The following is a 21,267-nucleotide window of genomic DNA, read 5'->3' as shown; positions in this document are numbered from 1 at the left end:
TGTATTGATGTTACAGATATAATAAATGAAACAAATTTCTTCAGTGTTCAGTTTGAAATAATTTAAAGGAGAGCAAACATTGGAATATTTACCCTGCACTTGATTTATATTGAAAAGTCAAAATGAAAACTATTGGATCAAGGTTCACCAAATAAGAGAAGGATGGGAGGCAGGATAAACAAAGATGTGATTAGGTGGCGCAAACCGTGAAATATTTGTTATAAGAATAAGAGAAAAACCTGCCAAATGTGCCAATTAGCAACCTTTGTTTTGTCTAGGGACAAGCAAGAGACTGCAGATGCCGGGATCTGGAGCAAAAGGCAAACTGCAAGTGGAACTCAACGGCTTGAGCAGCATCAGTTGGAGAAAACTAATTGTTGACTTTTCAAGCTCGGTTTGATGAGAACCAGAATTTATTATCATGCCACAAAATTTGTTGTTTTGTGGTAGGATTACAGGTGCAAATATTGCTGTAAATTACATTTTTTTTTAATTAGTGCAAAGGAAGAAAAAGTGAGGTAGTGTCTATGGGTCATTATCCATTCGTATATCTGATGGCAGAGAGAAGAAGCTGCTTTTGTACCACCCGGCATTTGTCTTCAGGCTATGTTACCTCCTTCCTGATTGTAGCAGTGTGAAGAGGGCATGGCCTAGGTGGTGAGGGTCCTTTCTTCAGACACTGCCTCTTGTAGATGTCCTCGTTGGAGTGAAAACTGATGCCCATGATGTTGCTGGCAGAGTTCATAACTTTGTAGACTTTTCCTGTCCTGTGCATTAGCACAACGCCACCCCCCCCCCCCCACCCTCCCAACCAGTCAGTGATGCAGTTGGAATGCTCTCTACACCACACCTGCAGAAATTTGCAAGAATCTTTGGTGACATACCAAATCTCCTCAAACTCCCCACGAGGTATAGCCACTGGCGAGCCTTTTTGTTGATTAAGTCAATATGGAGGCCCCAGTGTAGATCTTCGGAGATGTCAAAATCCAGGAATTTGAAGTTCTTAACTATTTCCCCCTTGATTAGGACTAGCTTGTGTTCTCCTGATTTTCCCCTCTTGAAGTCCACAAACAATTCCTTAGTTTTGCTTTACATTGAGATTGTGAGGTTTTTGTTGTGACACCTCTCATCAATCACTCCTGCACACTTCCTCATTGAGGTCTATGATTCTGCCGACGACTGTGGTGTCATTGGCAAATTTGTAGATGCCATTTGAATTGTGTCTTGTCACCCAGTCATGGGTGTAGAGTGAGCAGAGCAGTGGGCTAAGCATGAAGGGTTCACCCAAAACATTGGCCATTCTTTTTCCCCCACTGATGCTTCTCGGCCCACTGAGCTCCTCCAGCAGATGTTATTTTTTAAATTATGTTGCTTAATTCATTGTTGAACCATTTCCCTTGTGGAACCCTTTATACTAGCGACTCTTGCATCATGAGCATAGAATTGTTGCATTCCTAGAAAACAGCATGTTGCAATTTTCGATAATGCGAAGCCACATCACGTGCACATGGTCAAGAAACGCGGGTCGAAAAATGAACTGTGTTTATTTGCTCCCTCGTAAATTATAGTAAAAAGTGAAGTTTATCCTGTATCTCGTCTTTAGGTCATAAAGGGGCAGCACAGTTTGTGTAGAGGTTAGTGCACGCTGTTACAGCACCAACAACCCAGGTTCAAATCCAGTGCTTTCTGTAAGGACTTTGTACATTCTCCCAGTTTCTGCATGGGTTTCCTCTGAGTGTTCAGGTTTTCCTCCCACCCTTCAAAACATACCGGGGTTGTAGGTTAATTGGGATATTTGCGTGGCACGGGGTCATGGTCTGGAAGGGCCTATTACGATGCTCTAGGTCTAAATTTATATTTTATAAAATTTAACTCATAAATTTCAGTTAGATGAATGGCCCCATTGCATGGTCATCCATATCCTTCATTAGAATTATTATTATGCATCTGCTGAGGTTACGTGAACCAGTGAAAAAAGTATTTTCATACTGATCAAATCTGTCAGTATTAGTTTGAGATTCCACTTTTACTTTCAGAATGGATACAACTTGTTTGGTCCTTATACTGCGCACAAGTGTAAGCCAAACATTTGGAATGAAGCCTCCATGGGTAAACAAATTAAAAAAAAGTATAATAAGGGTTAGCCAAATTTTAGTAGTGTACGCCTCTCTGAAATTCCAGAAATCACTCAAATAAATATGCCACCAATTGTTTTTGTAAGAATTGAATTATTGCAGCCTTTGGTCATTGTGCTGGGAGAGTAATATTCAACCTGTCTCATTACTGGGCAACCCCAGACACCAACCCACTTTGGTTTAGGGCTGTTCAGTATTCAGTTGCATTTGCAAATTTCACAGTCTTCCCTTAGTTTCTATTGATGGCCACAGTCGAAAGTCCCCATCCACCACCTCACCCTGTTTCCAGATTGATAGTGAATATTAATACCATTGCAACCCTTCTATATTAGGCTAAGTCAATACAACTAACAGGTCCCATGATTTCCAGGCTAGGATCCTGCATTCAGCTTACATTGTTCAACTTAAAAAGTTTTAAATGTTGTAGTTATATCACATAGATAAATTTTGGGTTGATTTTTTCACAAAGAGATTTCTTGAGAAAAATTATAAATGGTTAAGAATGCCAGGCAGTCCTTTGCTTACGCCACACAGTGAAACCAATGAATGAATGATCACTAAAAGGTGAATTTCAGAAATGTATCTTTCTCTTTTCTCTCTCTCTCTCTCTTTACATAGACACACGTATGCACGTGTGCATAGCAGACTGATTTTCAGCAGTTTTTATTCCCTGTTCTCCTTCCCCCTGCCAACATAGTCATCTGTATATCAGACTGAAAATCAGCCTCAGCATGTATTGTTTTTTTTATCTCATGTCACTCACTACTTCTTCCAATTATAGACAGATGCAGCAAATAATTTTGAAAGCAAATGGTGTATTGGCCATTACTGCAAGAGGATTTGTGAACACGATTAAAGATGTTCCACTACAATTATTCGAGTCCTTGGAGTATAGTCCACTAATTTGGTCTTCTTAACAAAATAAAGTTTTAGGCCTAAAGATTAGGCCTCCATTATTCATAGTTCAAAAAAAATATATGAGTTTAGAAGTATGCTTATTAATGTATGGAAAATTCCTAGAAGCTTTGAAGGAGTAGACACAAGGAGAATCCCTACTCTTAACTAAGGTGGCACGGTTAGTGTAATGGCTAGCACTGCATTTATACAGCACCAGTGACTGGGGTTTGAATCTGGCACTGTCTGTAAGGAGTTTATATATTCTCTCCATGATTTCAGGGGCTTCCTCCAGGTGCTCTGCTTTCCTTCCATGTCCAAAAGACATACAGGGGTTGGTGTGTTAATTGGTCACTTGATTGTATTGGGCGATGTGGACTCACGGGCCAGAGGCCTGTTACTGTATTTTCTCTCTAATTTTATTTTTAAACTTTGGATCTAAAAAAGGGGCAGGCCATTGAAAACTGAAATGAGGAGTGCTCTCTTTACTCAATGGGCCATTGACTTTTGGAATTTTCTACCTGTTGACTGAATGCTCCATCATGGATTGAAATCAAAATAAAAATTAAAGCATATTAATGAAATCAAGGGATATTAAGATAGGGCAAGAAAAAACATTCTACAGGAGCTCTTTTAAGAGTGTCTTGGCTGTCTGCATTGTAGTTGCTGTAGAACTTTGGATTAGACGCCAATCCACAAGGAATCAGAGAGGATCATCATAATCTCCCTTCTCCCATCGACATGATCTACCAGAATCGTTGTCAGAAGAGGGTGCGAAAAATCATTAAGGACCTCTACTGCTCCACACAGCATCTTTCAGCTACTCCCATTAGGAAAGAGATACAGAAGTATCAGAACCAGAACCACAATTCTGAGAAACAGTTTATTTCCACAGGCAGCGAGGTGGCCGAATGACCAATGAACTGCTCATACAATGCCTTCAAAACTCGACTATTTATTTAATAATATTTATTTATTTTTTATATATGCACTGCATATAAATCACTTGTAAATATGTGTGCTACGTTCATATATGTAGTTGCAAGTTTTTGCACCACGATCCAAGGAAAGTTGTTATGTCCAGTTGTACTTATACAAATGTATGATGATAATAAAATTGAACTTGAACCTGAAATCAAAGATCGGCCAAGGTTGGTTAGTGTAGTGATGATCACAATGCTGATACAGAGCCAAAGACCAGGGTTCGAATCCGGCAATGTCTCTGTACATTCTCTCTGTGTCTTCGTGGGTTTCCTGTTTCCTTCCACCATTCAAGAATGGACTGGGTTTGTAGGTCAATTGGGTGTAATTGGGCGGCAGGAGTTTGTGGGCCAAAAGGCCCTGTTACCATGCTGTATATCTAAATTTAAATTTAATTTATCTTGTTGAATAGTGGAGCAACCTCAAGAGGCTGAATGGTCCTCTCCTGTTCATTTTTCCTATACTCATATATCATTATTCCCAGCCTATAAATCTGATCACTTTTCATGGTGGGGTTTGGTAGAATTCCTATCAATGGACAACTGTACTTAAGAAAATCTAAACCTCACTTCAATTTTAAACTATACTGTTTCCACTGATGCCCTGAAATAGCACTTCATTCTCCTAATTAGTCCAAAGCTTGGCATAGCTGTATCAAGTAGGTCCAAAAATCTAATTAGTGCAATGCTTCAGCACAGTTACATCATGTACAACCAGAGGATATATTGCTTCAGCTCTTCAGCTCTTCAGCTCTTCAGCTTCACATTTGCTGGGGAGATTGTAAATACTCAAACTGCACTGCAGATATGGAATGATATATCAATGCAGAAAACAGATTATTGAACCTGATAATGTGTGTGTAAGTGGTTCTTTTGTGCACTTGGCCTTTCTAATTAACCTGAGTTTAGCTGAGAGCAGACTATTGTAAGCTGTGGATTTATGGTCATAGTATAAAGACGAGTTCATTATATATGTCTGGCTTTTATAATTCTTCATGTACACTGGGATTTCCTTAAAGGAGAATTTGTAAATCTTGTTGGCATTGATGTGATTTCTATTTCATTTAATGATGTTGCAACTTTCACAGTTAATCAAAATGAAGGATGAAATTTCCAGAAACTTAAATTATCGACTTCATATATTTTATACAGTCGGGAGTTGTTCTGGTTTCAGAAAATATAAACCTTCTAATACTAGCTAGAGTATAAATAGCTTTTTAAAGTTATGTTCCTGCATTTTATGGCTCCAGTTTTCAGTGAATTCTCTATGGGAGAGTGGATTAGGGTGGTATGATGCCGGGGAGAGTGGTTGTTAGGCTGCCACATTATTTTCACCTCTACAGTAGAATTCAAACCCATGTCTATCCAGTGAGCACAAGTGCAATGCCTGCCCTTTTACCTCTTACACACAAAAACCAATGGTGGCCCTGCTGCCAGTGTGGATCCAGGAAGCAGAGACACAGGGCTCCCCTATGGAGTCTGACCACTTCGATCTATGCCAACAACTCTGTACAGGCTGTTAAATGCGCGGTCAGTGTTTTATTTAACATCCTGTGACTGTGGGCTTTGGGCCCAAGATAGTGGTGCCTGCTTTTGGCAGCAGACACGAAGGGTTGCAGTGGACTGACACAGGAGACCAGTAATAGGGAGAATACCCTCATTGAGAAAGAGAAGCAAAGGAGACAACCCTAAGGACAGTGATCATGGTGGCGGACCAGTGCGGGGCTCTGCGGCTGAAGGACATAATCCAAGCAGTGGCGAGATGTTGGTGATCTGCATGTGAGGAACATGCTGCAGGCCACTGGTGACTTGAGGTCAAAGGATACACACCAGGCTGCGGGCTGCTGGAGACTGGCTCATGAGAACCAGGTATCAGAACTGATATTTGAGAAGATGCTGAGGGCAAGAAGGGGTCCTGAAGGGCCATGGGTGCAAAAGGCTTGCTCATCAGGTCAGAAGTTTGGATCCAGGCTCAGGTGGCTGATAGTTTGAACTGAACTCAAATGATGTGCAGCTGCGGGAGATCTGGAGGAGAATCCATGGATACTCAGTGACTCTGAGGAGACTCTCTTTTGCTTCTCTTTCTCTGAATGTAAGGGTGCTGGGAAATTTCTGTTAATGGCAAATCTTTGTCTGTCTTATGGTAGACTAAAGGCAATTTCATGTATGATTACATTTTTGTTTCATCACATGATAATAAATAGTATCTGATCTCAACTCTAGACCAGAACAGCTTTGCAGAAATCTTCATTCAGTTCATAAGAATAACCCTTAGTGTCCAGTTCCATGCCACTTTAATTCTTCATCACTGCCTGATTTTTCTACCCTTGAGACCTTACACCATTCCAAGAAAACACCACCACCAAAACATCTCACCATGGAGAGAATTTTGAAGGTGTTTTTCCACATCAAAAAGTGACAACTATTTTTAAAGGAAATGATCCTAATATAAAGGACAGCAATATATTCAGTTGAATGATAGAAAATGCCAGGAGCTTCATCAGATAAGAGAAAACTGCTTTAAGATTTCTGTCCCTAACTTTTTTAAGCTTCATTCATCAGGCAGACAGCAACAAAGGTAGAAAAAAACCCCTCAGCATCAATATCACAAACTCGAACAAGCTCAGATTTATCTCTACCATGATCATCACCCAGGCACACATGCGAAGCTGCTATTACCACTTACAATGAGGACCTATTCAATTTGATCACTGGTGATCTGACTGTAACCGTAAATCCATTTTGCCATTTATTCATGGTAACCTTTCAATCTCCTTCTTATCAGAAGTATGCATCAAGGAGAATTCTCCTTCCACTGCCTTCCTCAGAGTTCCAAAGACCCTCTGAAAATGAAGAAAAATAATCATCTCATCTAAGGATTATAAGAGAAAACCTGTATTTTGAGTCTCATTCCAAATTACAGGTACTCCCTGACTTGCGACCTATATCTGGACATATGACCAATTTATAAAAACAATAAAAATATAAGATAAAATATATGATTTACACGATTTATGTTGTACAGGTACTCCCCGACTTGCGGCCTATGCACCTTACGTCCATCTGCACATATGACCGAAAATTTGTTTTAAAAAATAGAAAATATATACGCAGTTTATGTTGCATTTGACGAACTATAAAAGGGATACAGGACATGTAGGAGCCAAAATGTGCATACTAACCTTGTTAGTCAACGTCCCGGGATCCGTAGGCTGACCGCGGCTATCTTGATTCCACGTCCATGCGCGAATCTTCAGCTGGCTCATGCACAGTGGGTTCATGTATTAGAATTTAGTTGGTGCATGTGCAAAAGTTAGGGCCACAAATTCAATATCATTAGGCTGCTTAACTCTTGTACATGTTCCAACTGAACTCCAATACGTGAACCCCACCACGCATGTGCCTACTGAAGACTCACACAAGCGCACAGGAACCAAGATAGCCGTGCCTAGCCTATGGACCCCAGGACACCGGTTAACAAGATAAGTATGCAATTTCAACATACATCCTTTCCAAGATACAATTGGTCATCCAGAATGGAACATATGTCGGGGAGTACCTGCATTCCATATAAAGAAATATACTCTCCACATACACCCTGTTAACACTCTACAGGATTTGATTTGTTTAATGTAATAAAATATTTCAAAGTTCCTCACGAGAATAAAGTGAGTTAAGCAAATGATGACTAAAAGCTTGCTCAGCATTAAGTTTCAATGGACCTCTTAAAGGAAAGTTGAGAGGTGGGAAAAGAGAGAGATTTAGAAGGGAATTCCAAAGTTTTGGCTCATAGCAAGTAAAGGCCTTGTTGTAAATGAAATTTGTGATTGTCAAAAGGCAGAATTGAAGGTGTCCTGGTTGCTGAAGGAACTGTTGACAATTTTTCCAGTCAAATAAAAGTCACACATCTACTTGAAATGATAGTTTATTATTATGACCCCATTGAATGGATTCATACCTTAGCACATGTGGTATAAAATTAAAGTTCTCATCCAGCAAGCGCATAAAGATGTCAGTGTGCAAACTATGCCAGAAATGAGCATTTCAGTCAGATTGCAAAATAAGAGACACTAGAGACTACAGATGCTAGAATCTGGAGCGAGAGAAAAAACTGCAGGAGGAACTCAGTGGTTTGCAGAGCATCAATGGGCAAAAGGATTTTGTTTAACCAAAGATAGACATTAATCACAATAAAATATTTACAAAAAGAAAACCACACAAAGTCTCTTTGCACTCTTAGTGTCATATTCATTAATTTCCAAAATTGCACATTGTGACCAACATCTCCCTGTGCTGAAAGATCAACAAGTTTTGGGGAGAACAAAGGGAGAAAAGGAATTGTCAAGATTTTTGTTAGAATCCTTCATCATGGGTGCACAGAGGCGAGTTAGTCAGCATAATGAGGGACTGGGTGGCAGGGGTCCAACAGGGCTCTTTTGGGAATTGGTGATCCAGGGAAGGATTAAGGATGATGAACAGATAGGGAGTCACAGCAGCTGACTGGTGGGTGCCAAAGAGTGAGAGAGGCAAGAGACATAAAGCAGGTCAAGTGAAGAAAGATGAGTTATACGGAGTGGGGCTGAAGACAACTGAGGGAGGGGGGGAGGATAAATGGAGAAGTTACCAATGCTGAAACCTGATAAATAGAGAAGGTAACAGTGGTGATTCAACAGAAATTATTAGGGGAGAGGTGAAGGACAGATGACACCAAATGGAACAGAAGGGGGCAGGCATGGGAATCCTGTTAGTTAAATGTGGATGAGAGGATCAAACTAGAGGAGGTGGGAGATGAAAATAAGTGAGAAAGTGAACAAAATAGGAGTGGATGGGGGAAATAACAGAAGTGGATCAGAAGAGAGAGAGGGGACGCGTCACCCCAAATAAATGAATGTTCATACCATTGGGCTGTTGAGTGCCCAGATGGAATATGAGCTGTTGTTCCTCTGGTTTACGTTGGGCCTCACTTAACCAGTGGAGAAGGCCAAAGATGGACAGGTCAGTGTGAGAATGGGAAGGGGACCTGAGATGGCATGTATCGGAGATCTCGGAATTGCCATTGTGAATAGAATGTTGATATTCTGCGAAACAATCAGGATCACCGACTGCCTCACCTGGGAGTACTGTTTAAGTCCCTGAATGGTGGTGAGAGAGGAGGTGTAAGAGCAAATGTTGCATCTTGTGTTTTAATCTCAGCTATTATGCCATGGAAATGAAAAAAAAACTATCATAAACACATTATATTGGGCACATTTCCAGCACCCGATGTGTGAATTGAACATTTTATCTTTGTATTCTACCCACCATCACCCCCTCCTTGAAAAAAAAGTGCAAAATTCCAATGGGCATTTTGATCACACTTTCACTTGGGCATTGATTTTCAGTGACAGTGTTTAATCATGTTGGAATTTTATATGTTTCAACGAGATCCATTTCATTCTTCTAAATTCAAGTGAATTCAAGTCCAACCTGTCTTTTTTCCAATCTTCAATCCTGCCATTGCAGAAATCAGCCTGGTGAGCCTTCCCTGCACTCCCTCAGTGGTAAGAGTGACATTCTTTAGTTTAGGAGACCAAAAACTGCACACAATTCCCAAGGTGTGGCCCCATACAACTGTAGTAAAACATCCCTGCTTCTATATTCAAAACCTCTCACAACAAAAGGCAACATGCCTTTTGCATTCTTCACTTCATGTCGCATCATCAATGATTGATGCATCATGACATCAAGGCCTTGCTGCATATCCTTTTGTATTAAAAAATTGTCCCTTTTCCCTAATTTGTATCTACAATGCAATAGAACTCAAAATGGAATCATGAAAAATAAATACTAACTTTCAGCGCCAGACAAGAAACAACCCAAACCAAAATTCTTTGTTCCCTACATGCCTACAGATGGAAATTTTGAAATTAGTACCCATTAAAAGCTGATTAACAAAATTGACCCTTTAAGGAAATTAGGTCATATTAGAATGCAGGCAAAAAAAAATTCTTCCATCAAATTTACCTCTGTTTCAGAGGAGCAGTTACAATGTTTAAAATTAAATCATTAACTATCTTTGCTGAAACCACACTGAGGGGAATTGCTAATAGAAATTGCTTGAAATAAGCACATCATTTAGCATCTGTGAGGACAGAAAGTTAACAAGTCAACATTTTTTCATTGCAAGAAAAAAGATTATTGCCTGCAAAGTTAGCTTGTTTTCTCTCTCTGCTGAAGTTGTATAACTTGTTGAACATTTCCAGGAGTTTCTGTTTTCATTTCAGATTTCAGTATCTCCAAAATTTCCATATTTAGCTATGACCTCAGGGGGCCATTTGGCATATCAGGTCTGTGCCTGGCAAATATCAGGCCAAGTTTCGACTTTGTACAAGTCTCATTACATTTGGACTTATCAGTAGAGTTGAAACAGAAGTTCAGTGACATGGAATTATCAACACCTCTCTAACATAAAAAAAAGGTTATTAATGAAGCAGGTAAATATCTTTAAGCTAGAGTGGTACCCTAAGAAATTTATTACAGTTAGTGGCACGATTACCATAGTGGTTAGCGGAACACTACTACAGCGTCATCAACCCGGGATCGAAACAGCTGCTCTCTGAAAGGAGCTTGTTCGTTCACCCCATGCCTGCATAGGTTTCCTCAGGGTGCTCTGGTTTCCTCCCATCCTTCAAAACATATGGGGGTTGTATGTAGGTTAATTGCATCAGCACAGGCTCGTGGGCTGGAAGAGCATGTTACTGTGCTGTATGGCTAAATTTAAAAAAAACTCATGCAGGGTTATCACTTCGACGATGCTTTGTGTCAGGTCCTTTTCTCAGTTGACAATAATTGTTTTAGGCATTATATTTGATTAAATAGTTCTCTGATCTTTGTAGCATTAGAGTAAATGGGTAGTTTATGGAAGGTGAGAAGGGTGAATCCTTATAAAACAGCATCTAGCACAGATGGTGTACTTGGCTGTGTCCTTGTTTTAAGTGCAACCAACTGATTTTGTGAACATTTTCAACATTTTTCTACAACAGATGGAGGTCCCCATCTGCTTAAAAGGAAATCCACCATTCCAGTGCCCAAAAGAGCAGGGTGAGATGTCTCCTTGACCATCAGCTGGTCCCATTGATATCCACCATGGTGAAATGCTTTGAGAGATTAGTTGCAGAGTACATGAACTATCTCAGGAAGTACCTGGACCCACTTCAATTCACCTATTATCACAACAAGTCAACTGCAGCTATTATCTCACTGGCCCTGCACTCTGCATTACATCATCTAGACCTAGACAGGAACACTAGACCTAAACAGCAACCTAGTCAGGCTGGTGTTCATTGAATGCAGCTTGAGTTCAAAACCATCATAACTGCAAAACCTATGGTCAGACTAAAGGATCTGGGTCTCTGTTCAACCCTCTGCAGCAGGATCCTCGACTTCCTCATTGGCGGAACCCAATCAAAGTCATGTCAATTCAAGTTTATTGTCATTTGATTGTACAAGTACAACCTGATAAAACAGTGTTTTCCGGTCCTGCAAAGCATGCAGACACACAACCAGACATAACACTCATACAGACAAATAATACATAAGCAGGACAAGTATTTCATCTATACAAATAAATAATTAAAAATTGTTTTGTACATATGAAAGTCTCAGATGGTAAGTGTGACAAGTTCCTTTAGTCATTCAGCATTCTCACTGCGCATAGAAGAAGTTGTTCCTCAGCCTGGTGTTACTGGCTCTGATACTTCTGTATCTCTTCTCCGACAGGAGCTGATGAAAGACGCTGTGTGGAGGGTAAAAGGGGTCCTCAATGATTTTGTGCGCCTTATGCAGACAATGATGCCAGTAGATCATGTCAATAGAGGGGGGCAGGGGAGGAGGGAGATTCCAGTGACCCACTCTTATGGTGCTGTGGATTGACCTCCAATCCATTTATTTGAAGCAACCGAACCACACTGTGATGCAGCCTACAGAATGTTGTTGAGTCAAGGACTAAACGAATGGCTGTTGTGGTAGATTGGAGGAGAACCACAAGCAGGTATTAATCTGTTTGTCTTCTGCATATACCCGATAATTCAATTTCCAAAATAGTTCTGAAATTGTTCTGGCAACTAAAATAATAGTGATTTTTTTTTTTTTGTCATTTATTAGGGCAATAGAGCAGCAGGAAAGGGCTTTGGCAAATACTAGAGCGCATCGGATGTCCCCCAAAGTTCCTCAACATGATTATCCAACTGCACGAAAACCAACAAGGTCGGGTCAGATACAGCAATGAGCTCTCTGAACCCTTCTCCATTAACAATGGCGTGAAGCAAGGCTGTGTTCTCGCACCAACCCTCTTTTCAATCTTCTTCGGCATGACCCCAACAATGAAGACGCTGTTTACATCCGGTACCGCACGGATGGCAGTCTCTTCAATCTGAGGCGCCTGCAAGCTCACACCAAGACACAAGAGCAACTTGTCCGTGAACTACTCTTTGCAGACGATGCCGCTTTAGTTGCCCATTCAGAGCCAGCTCTTCAGCGCTTGACGTCCTGCTTTGCGGAAACTGCCAAAATGTTTGGCCTGGAAGTCAGCCTGAAGAAAACTGAGGTCCTCCATCAGCCAGCTCCCCACCATGACTACCAGCCCCCCCACATCTCCATCGGGCACACAAAACTCAAAACGGTCAACCGGTTTACCTATCTCGGCTGCACCATTTCATCAGATGCAAGGATCGACAATGAGATAGACAACAGACTCGCCAAGGCAAATAGCGCCTTTAGAAGACTACACAAAAGAGTCTGGAAAAACAACCAACTGAAAAACCTCACAAAGATAAGCGTATACAGAGCCGTTGTCATACCCACACTCCTGTTCGGCTCCGAATCATGGGTCCTCTACCGGCACCACCTACGGCTCCTAGAACGCTTCCACCAGCGTTGTCTCCGCTCCATCAACATCCATTGGAGCGCTTTCATCCCTAACGTCGAAGTACTCGAGATGGCAGAGGTCGACAGCATCGAGTCCACGCTGCTGAAGATCCAGCTGCGCTGGGTGGGTCACGTCTCTAGAATGGAGGACCATCGCCTTCCCAAGATCGTGTTATATGGCGAGCTCTCCACTGGCCACCGTGACAGAGGTGCACCAAAGAAAAGGTACAAGGACTGCCTCAAGAAATCTCTTGGTGCCTGCCACATTGACCACCGCCATTGGTCTGATAACGCCTCAAACCGTGCATCTTGGCGCCTCACAGTTTGACGGGCAGCAACCTCCTTTGAAGAAGACCGCAGAGCCCACCTCACTGACAAAAGGCAAAGGAGGAAAAACCCAACACCCAACCCCAACCAACCAATTTTCTCCTGCAACCGCTGCAACCGTGTCTGCCTGTCCCGCATCGGACTTGTCAGTCACAAACGAGCCTGCAGCTGAGGTGGACTTTTTACCCCCTCCATAAATCTTCGTCCGCGAAGCCAAGCCAAAGAGAAAAGAGCACCTATAGAATGTTGACATAATGGTGGCCGGTAGCCTTGCCCACTTAAATCTTCTCAAGGAAGTTACACCTTTCTGACAAGTGAGGAGATGTTGAGGGTCAATGTTAGGTCACTAGTTAAATGAACTCCAAGGAACATGATACTCTCCACTCTCCCTACTACAGAGTTGTTGATGTTTAGTGGAGGGTGGTCATTACTGGTTCTCCTGAAGTCCACGATCATTTCCTTTGTCTTGTCCACATTGAGACTCAGGTTGTTATTCTGGCACCATTTCACGAGATTTTCCATTTCTTCTCTGTAGTGTGACTTGTCATTGTTGTTGATGAGTCCAGCAACTGTTGTCTCATCTGCAAAACTGGGGACTCTGTTGGAGTTGGATCTGGCGATGCAGTCATGGGTCAGTAGCATGAAGAGGAGTGGGCTGAGCACACAGGCCTGAGGTGTGCCACTGCTCAGTGTAACAGTACTCGATGTTCTGCTTCCGACCCAGACAGACTGTTGTCTTTCCATTAGGAAGTCCAGGATCCAGTTGCAGAGAGGGGCTTCTTCACCTGCCTCTGGGCAATGATCGTATTAAATGCTGAGCTGAAGTAAATGAACAGCAGCCTGGCCTATGTGAATCGGCAACCTCAACTCTTCCATGCTGACCTTCAGCATGAACACCCCCAGGTTGCATATTTAGTCTTTGCTCTACCCCCTTTTCATGACTGCCATGTTTGGCTCCAAATCAATCTACTTTGCTGATGACACCACTGTTGTTGGTCAAATAACTGGAAATGATGAGTCAGAATACAGGATGGAGATTGAGAAGCAGGTTGGGTGGTGCTAGATCAACAATCTTGCTCTCAACCTCACCAAGACATTGAAAGTGAGATTGATTTTAGGAAGAAAGAGGCCAAGGAAAGGTGGAGAAGGCTATAATCTTCCATTTCATATAAGACCTCTCCTGGATCTAGCACATCGAGGCAATCATGCAGAAGTCATGCCAATGACTCTTACTTTTACGAAGCCTAAGGAGATTTGGCATGTTATAGAACACCCTATCACAGGTATACTGTGGGAAGTATACAGACTGGTTGCAGCATAGCCTGGTTCAGTGATTTAGAAGCCAAGGATTGCACAAGTCTCCAGAAGTTACCAAATGCAGCCAGATCCATCACAAGCTCTGGCCTACCATCCATTGAATACATTGCGCTGTGTCAAGAATGCAGCCATCATGATGAATGACCCCCATCACCCTGGTGACAACCTCTTCTCACTGCTACCTTCATGCAGAAGGTGCAGAGGCTAAAGACCAGCACCTCTAAGAACCAGAACTGTTTCTTCCCAACAGCTCTCAGTCTTTTTTTTTACTTTTAAGATATTTCTATTGAAGTTTGCAATAATATAAAAAATAAACAATAAAACTATGTATTGAAATACAAATGACAAGAAAAATAAAAATAAGAACACTGCCGTTAATTCAACCACTAAACAAGGTTGGGGAAAAAATTAATGTGGGTATGAAGGTTGGAAATGGACAGCACAGCATCGAAGCTTCTAACAGCCCTCAAACTTTAGATTGTGGTCATGGTCCATAAAAGGCCCCATGTCTTTAGGAAATTAGTATTTGAATTTTTAATGGCATATCTAATTTTTTTCTAAATTTAAACAAGACATAATAAGCTCTCAGACTCTTGAGCCTCCCTTGTTATACTAATCATGGACTGCTCTGACACCACAAAAAGACTATCTGCAGACAGCCTCCCATTAATCTGCACTATTGCATGGCACTATTTTTTGCACTAGGGATAACTATAAGTACTTATTATCTATCTATTCTTTGCATTTATTAGTTATTTTTAATTCAGTTATGCATACAACTGTTTTGTTTACAAAGCATATGCTCGGCTACAACAAGCTAAATTTTCAGCGAAAAGTGTTTATTGTCATTATCAATATCTCAAGATTCAGATCCTTGGTAAAAGTTGTTGGGAGAAGAGGGATATCAGCTTTTTTCCACTCAAGGAGATGATCAGATCTGGAATAATGGGAAATAATCATGAATACATTTAACAGGGTGGTTGGTGTATACTTGAAGATGAGGAACTTACTGGGTGATGGATAGAGAAAGGGCATTCAAACAATCCAAATCTTCAAATATCTGGCACAACCATGAAGCACAGAACAGCCTGCTTTGCCAGGTCTGTAATGCTAGTCATTGAATCATATTCCATGATAAAACTTCATCAGGAAAAGGTAGTTAATGAAGCTAATTTGCACAATGGAGTGATTTGGATAGGCAAATTAATTCAATGGCCTCACATTGTCCAAATTTGAACTCAGACTTGTGTAAAATAAGGTGTCATTTACAAGTTACAGGAATATAAAAACCATTTATTAGCCTAATGGCTCAATTAGAAATAAATTCTAAGAACAACATGATCTACATGCAGAAATGAATTGGACATTCATATTTACAGGGTCTTCTTTAACTTTTTTACTTCAGTGTAAATACATTAGATAAATCCAATTGAGTGTGTAAAAGCAAGTGGTATAAAATCAATACTTCACTGAAATTTATGTACTTTAACCCAAATGAAACTGCACTTTTACAAATACTTTTTTATTTAATGTAATGTCTAAATTTAAAATTTTGAAAATACCTTTTAATTTTAACCAATTCACTTTTCAGTGCTAACATCATCTTTGTTTCCTTAAAATCATCTATTTATAAAAAATATTGTTTTATATTGGCTTGTACCATCAGGAAATTTTATCTATTGTTAAAGAAACTGTGAATCTTGAATCTGGATTTTTTTCCAGCATTAGCACACTGACAGGCCAGTAAAAGGATTATGTCACTAATAAATGACAAAAGAAAAAAAAAATCACTATTATTTTAGTTGCCAGAACAATTTCAGAACTATTTGGAAACTGAATTATCGGGTATATGCAGAAGACAAACAGATTAATACCTGCTTGTGGTTCTCCTCCAATCTACCACAACAGCCATTCGTTTAGTCCTTGACTCAACAACATTTAAACTCTTAATGACCAGTTGCTTACATTCCCCTTAGAGTGTTGCAAGTGATCTCCCAATCCTACCAGCTTCTGTTATATGGCTGATTTGCCTTGCCAACACCATTAAATTGCAAATAATCAGAAAAGGGTCATCTTTTGATACTGTGTTGCCTTGCATTCTGTCATGCCAGGTGACATTCTGGAATGGACAAACAATCTTCATAAATGTGGTTCATGTCCCTGTCATAAAGTTACGAATGCACATTTACAATATAAAAACACCAGGCTATTCTTCATTCTACCTCTGAAACACAAGCTCCTTTAGGTTGTCCTTGGAACAGTTAGCCCATTTCATCTATTTCCAAATAAATTCCAAATTATTCTATATATACATATACTATTTGTTCGTAATTTTCCCCTGCCAACAATAACTTGTCTTTCCTTAAGATGTAGGTAAACAAGAAGTCTGCAGATACTGGGGTCTAGTCAGTACACAAAAGTGCTGGAGAAGCTCAGTAGGTCATGCAACATCCATGTAAAGTAAAAAGTTGTTGATGTTTCTGGTCTGAGTCCTGATAAAGGGCACAGGCTTGAAGTACTAACTGCCTATTGCTTTCCATGGATGCTGCGTGACCTGCTGAGTTTTTCCACACACAAGCTTTAAATTAGCTTGAAAAAAACCCAATTAACTAATAAATCACAAAAACTCCAATTTTCAATCCGAAAGGACGAGTCCCCATAAAATGTTATGAGCCAAAGAGGCCACCAAAACCCAGCAGCAATAGATATTCACCAAGACAAATGGTTACTTAAACAAAAGTTTAAATACCTTTAAACATGCAAACGGAATCACACTTTAAGTTATCACTATTAACTAACCTAACTTAACCCCCTTCTAATTCTATAAGTGCAAGTGTATGTAATGTGTGCATAAGTTCAGAAAAGTTCTTTGGTTCACAGTCCAATCTCACTTCTCACTCCTCCATGTTCACTGGTATCAGGCAATTCTGATACTGTGCACAAAATTGAACATTTATAAACTTTACCAAGCTTTGGTGCTTGAAAGGTAAATGCTTACAGCTCAGGAAGGTTCTTGTTGGTTTTCAGAGAGACACCCAGAACTGATTCTTTTTAAAAAAATCAGACACTTCAGTGTCTTGCTGAAGAAACTTCCCACCCTTAGGGTTCTCCAGATGATAACCTCTTTCTTTCAGGTCACCAGAGTGTCTTATTTTTCCTCTTATTCCAAGTGAAACATTAGACAGCTAGTCCTCTCCTCTTGCATGAACCACAAGGGCTTTGACCAAGCTGAACTAAACAGTCACAATGTGTCTTCCAAATGGGGTTTTCCATAAGCTTGCCAGCTTGTCCTGTTTCAGTCCCAGCTGCTGTTGATAACTGTAACACTGTAGAAGTGATCTGTGTGTGTGTCTCTCTCTCTCTCTGAGACCAAAAGCCTGTTTGACACTCTCTGCTTGCAAAACCACATGACCTTCTTAGAACAGCAAGTTTCCCTCCAAACAATCAAGTTCTTTCATTTGTTGCCTTTTTGTAAACAACAACCCATTAGTGAAGTCCCTTGGGCACTCTCTAAAGCTTCTGCAAAGGTTCTGGGGTCGATATGTCTAGCATTTAGCAGAGCTCCAGTATATTAAATAAGATTTGTTTTGAAGTGTTTGTCTGTGAATGACCTACACTAAAACCTGCCCCAATTTATCTCCCAAAAAACATACCTATATTCTGTCACAAAAGACACTGGGAGCCTGGATTGACTGGCTTTTTAAATGAGATATGTGTTGTGAAGTGATTGTATCTTTTTGTGACCTGACTGAAAAAACCCACAATTTATCTCCTTTAAAACATATCTATACAATATAAAATAACTGTCACACCCTCATCTCAACTCTGATCCATTCTCTGGGATTGTAATCTGTCACAAACTCTCATGTGACATGAGGACGAATCCAAGAGGAACCTAGTAAATAGAGATGTTTAAAATTATAAATTAATTTTCAAATAAATTATTTCATTTGAAAGGAAATTTAGGACAAGTTGGCACAGTTGTGTAATTAGACCCTGGAAAGGAAATCAGAAGTATCTGCCACAAATAAGTATCTGCCTCTCTTTATCCTATTTTCCTGCTATTTCCGTTCAAATTCACTGTGGTTCCAATGAGACAGATTGTTCACGAGCACTGCACAGAGAATTTCATACACTGAGCTGAGTCAGGAGCAGAAATTCTCAAGGTTTGATTTGGGTATTATTGATCTGTGAAATAGAATGGCTATCACATGGGTGTGACAAGCAGTTGTCCAATCAGCAACCATACTTGTCCAATCAGCAATCAGCATACTTGTCCAATCAACAACCATACTTGTTAGACTTTGGAGCAAAACCTGGGTGTACTGCGAAGCAAGGGAGAAAGGATACCTGGGACATTGCTGGAGATATTTACATCTTTCTTCATCGTATGCCAAGTACCAGAAGATATCTTTCCCCTCTGGTCAAGTCCCTCCCCACCTATATCCATGCTTCACATGCTCTCCATCATTTCAACTTCCAATTTCCTGAACTCGACCACCTCATTTTCACTATGGACGCCCAATCTCTATACATCTCCATCCCCTACACTGAAGATCTAAAAGCCCTTTGTTTCTTTCTTAACAACAGTCCCCCTCCACCACCACTCTCTGCCTGGCTGAACGTGTTCTCACCCTCAATAACTTATCCTTTGACTCATCCAACTTTATCCAAATCATATGGATAACCATGGTACATACATGGGTCCCTGTAATGCCTGCCTTTTGTTGGCTACGTAGAGCAAACCATACTACAAGACGATACTGAAAGGCTCCTCATTTCTTCATTTGGTACATTGATGACTATATGGGTGTTTCCTCAAGCTTGTCAACTTTATCCATTTTGCTGCTAACTTTCACCCTGACTTCAAATTCTCTTTATCCATCCCTGGCAACACTCTCATTTCTCAATTTTTCTGGCTCCATCTCAGGAGATAAATCTTCTACAGACATTTTCTATAAAACCACCAACTCCCACATTACCTTGACTACATTCTTCACACCCTATATGGATTCTATTCCTTTTTCTAAATTTCTCTTGCTCTATCACATCTGTTCCCAGGATGAGGTCTTCCATTCCAGATCATCCAAGATGTCCTCCGATGCAAAGTAAATAACTCATGAGGCTGAAACTGAATTACTAATCTTCAGGCTTTTATTCACAATGGACAGGGACTTTGTCCTGTGCCATGACCTGGGCTTTCTGGGGAAGGGTCAAGGTGTTAGAGGCGTTATACAAGGTCAAAGAGAGAGGAGCTATAGGTACAGTCAAAGAATGGGGCAGAGCCAGGAAATCAGGAATACAACAGTTCACCACATCCTCTTTCTTCAAAAATCATGACTTCCCTTCTACCATCCTTACCTGCCCTGATTCCTCTTGTCTCATCAGCCTACGTATGCATCGGCCTTATGCATCCAAGATTTTATCCTCCGCGATTTCCATCACCAAACATATAATCCCACCACCAGACACATCATTCCCTCTTCTCCCCTCTCCAGGTGTTGCAGAGACTGCTCTGTGATTCCCTCGTCCATTCAGCTTCCCACTAATCGCCCCCTTGGTATCAACCCCATGACTGCAGGAAATGCTGCATTTGTGCCCATACCTCCTCCCTCACTACTATTTGGAACCCCAAAACAGTCCTTCCAAGTGAAGCAACATTTCACTTGTGAATCTACAGGGGTCATCTATTGCATCCAGTGCTCCCATTGTGCCCTTCTCGACATCGGAGAGACTGGACGCAGATTGGAAGATTGCTTCATTGAGCATTTTCATTCTGCCCACAACAATCATGGGGATCTCCTAGTGGCCAACCATTTCAATTCCGTGCCCACTCCCGCACTGACATGTCTATCCATGGCCTCATGCAGAGTCAAACCAAGGCCATCCATAAATTGGAGAAACAAAACCTAATACTCCGACTGGGCATTAATATCGAGTTTGTAGGCATCACGTACTTACCTGTGTCGGAAGCAATGTCAGTCACCGCTAGTGATGTATCCAAGATAACACGTGGGAGTAATACCACGCATGAGTGGGTTAGTAAAGCAGGTACTTATGTGAGATAGATCTCAGATGCAGGAGGAGGAGAGCGTGAGCGTCAGGATCACTCATGTGGTGGTGAGAAATGAAAAGGTCGAAGTCGTTTGGGGGGGGGGGGGATGAAGAATGCAGTGTTGTGTCTGAAGAGAATAAAGAGAGTCGACTCCATTTAGTCCAGAAAGAAACGAGCGAATATATTCTTTAACTGTATGAAAACTGGGTAAATCAGTGCTGCTACAAGTTCTCCAGTTTCCATTAGGCCACTCCCCTGTCTCCCTCTCCTCCTCACCCATCTATCTCCTTTCCTCCAGCTCTCCACCACCCCCCCACCCCCCCACCTCGTCCTTCTCTGTTCAGAGCTATTCCCTGCCCTATCACTTTTCAGCTTTTGTTATCTTGCGCACTCCCACCCATATCCATCTATGACCTCTTGTCTGTAACCCTGAGCACCTTCTCTTACCCCTCCACCCACCATGTTATTCAGGCATCTGCCTGCTTTCTGCTCATATCTTGATAAGGGCTCAGACCCAACACGGACCTGACACGTTGGTTTTGTATCTTTATCATTGCTACATAAAGAATGCTGCCTGACCTGCTGAGTTTCTCCAGCATTTTTGTGTAAACTACTATCAGAGCATCTGCAGACTTTCTTTTTTAACTCAAGAGAC

At 41.1% G+C, this 21,267-nt stretch overlaps 1 protein-coding gene across 1 annotated transcript in view; it reads right to left on the bottom strand.

The window, feature by feature from the left end:
* Positions 1-21,267, bottom strand: part of LOC138756681 (AT-rich interactive domain-containing protein 3A-like) — a 612,036-nt gene that overhangs the window by 44,074 nt on the left and 546,695 nt on the right.

The sequence above is a fragment of the Narcine bancroftii genome, chromosome 3 (assembly GCF_036971445.1).
Source record: "Narcine bancroftii isolate sNarBan1 chromosome 3, sNarBan1.hap1, whole genome shotgun sequence".
Classification (NCBI taxonomy): Eukaryota; Metazoa; Chordata; class Chondrichthyes; order Torpediniformes; family Narcinidae; genus Narcine; species Narcine bancroftii.
This window is presented reverse-complemented; position numbering and strand designations above follow the sequence as displayed.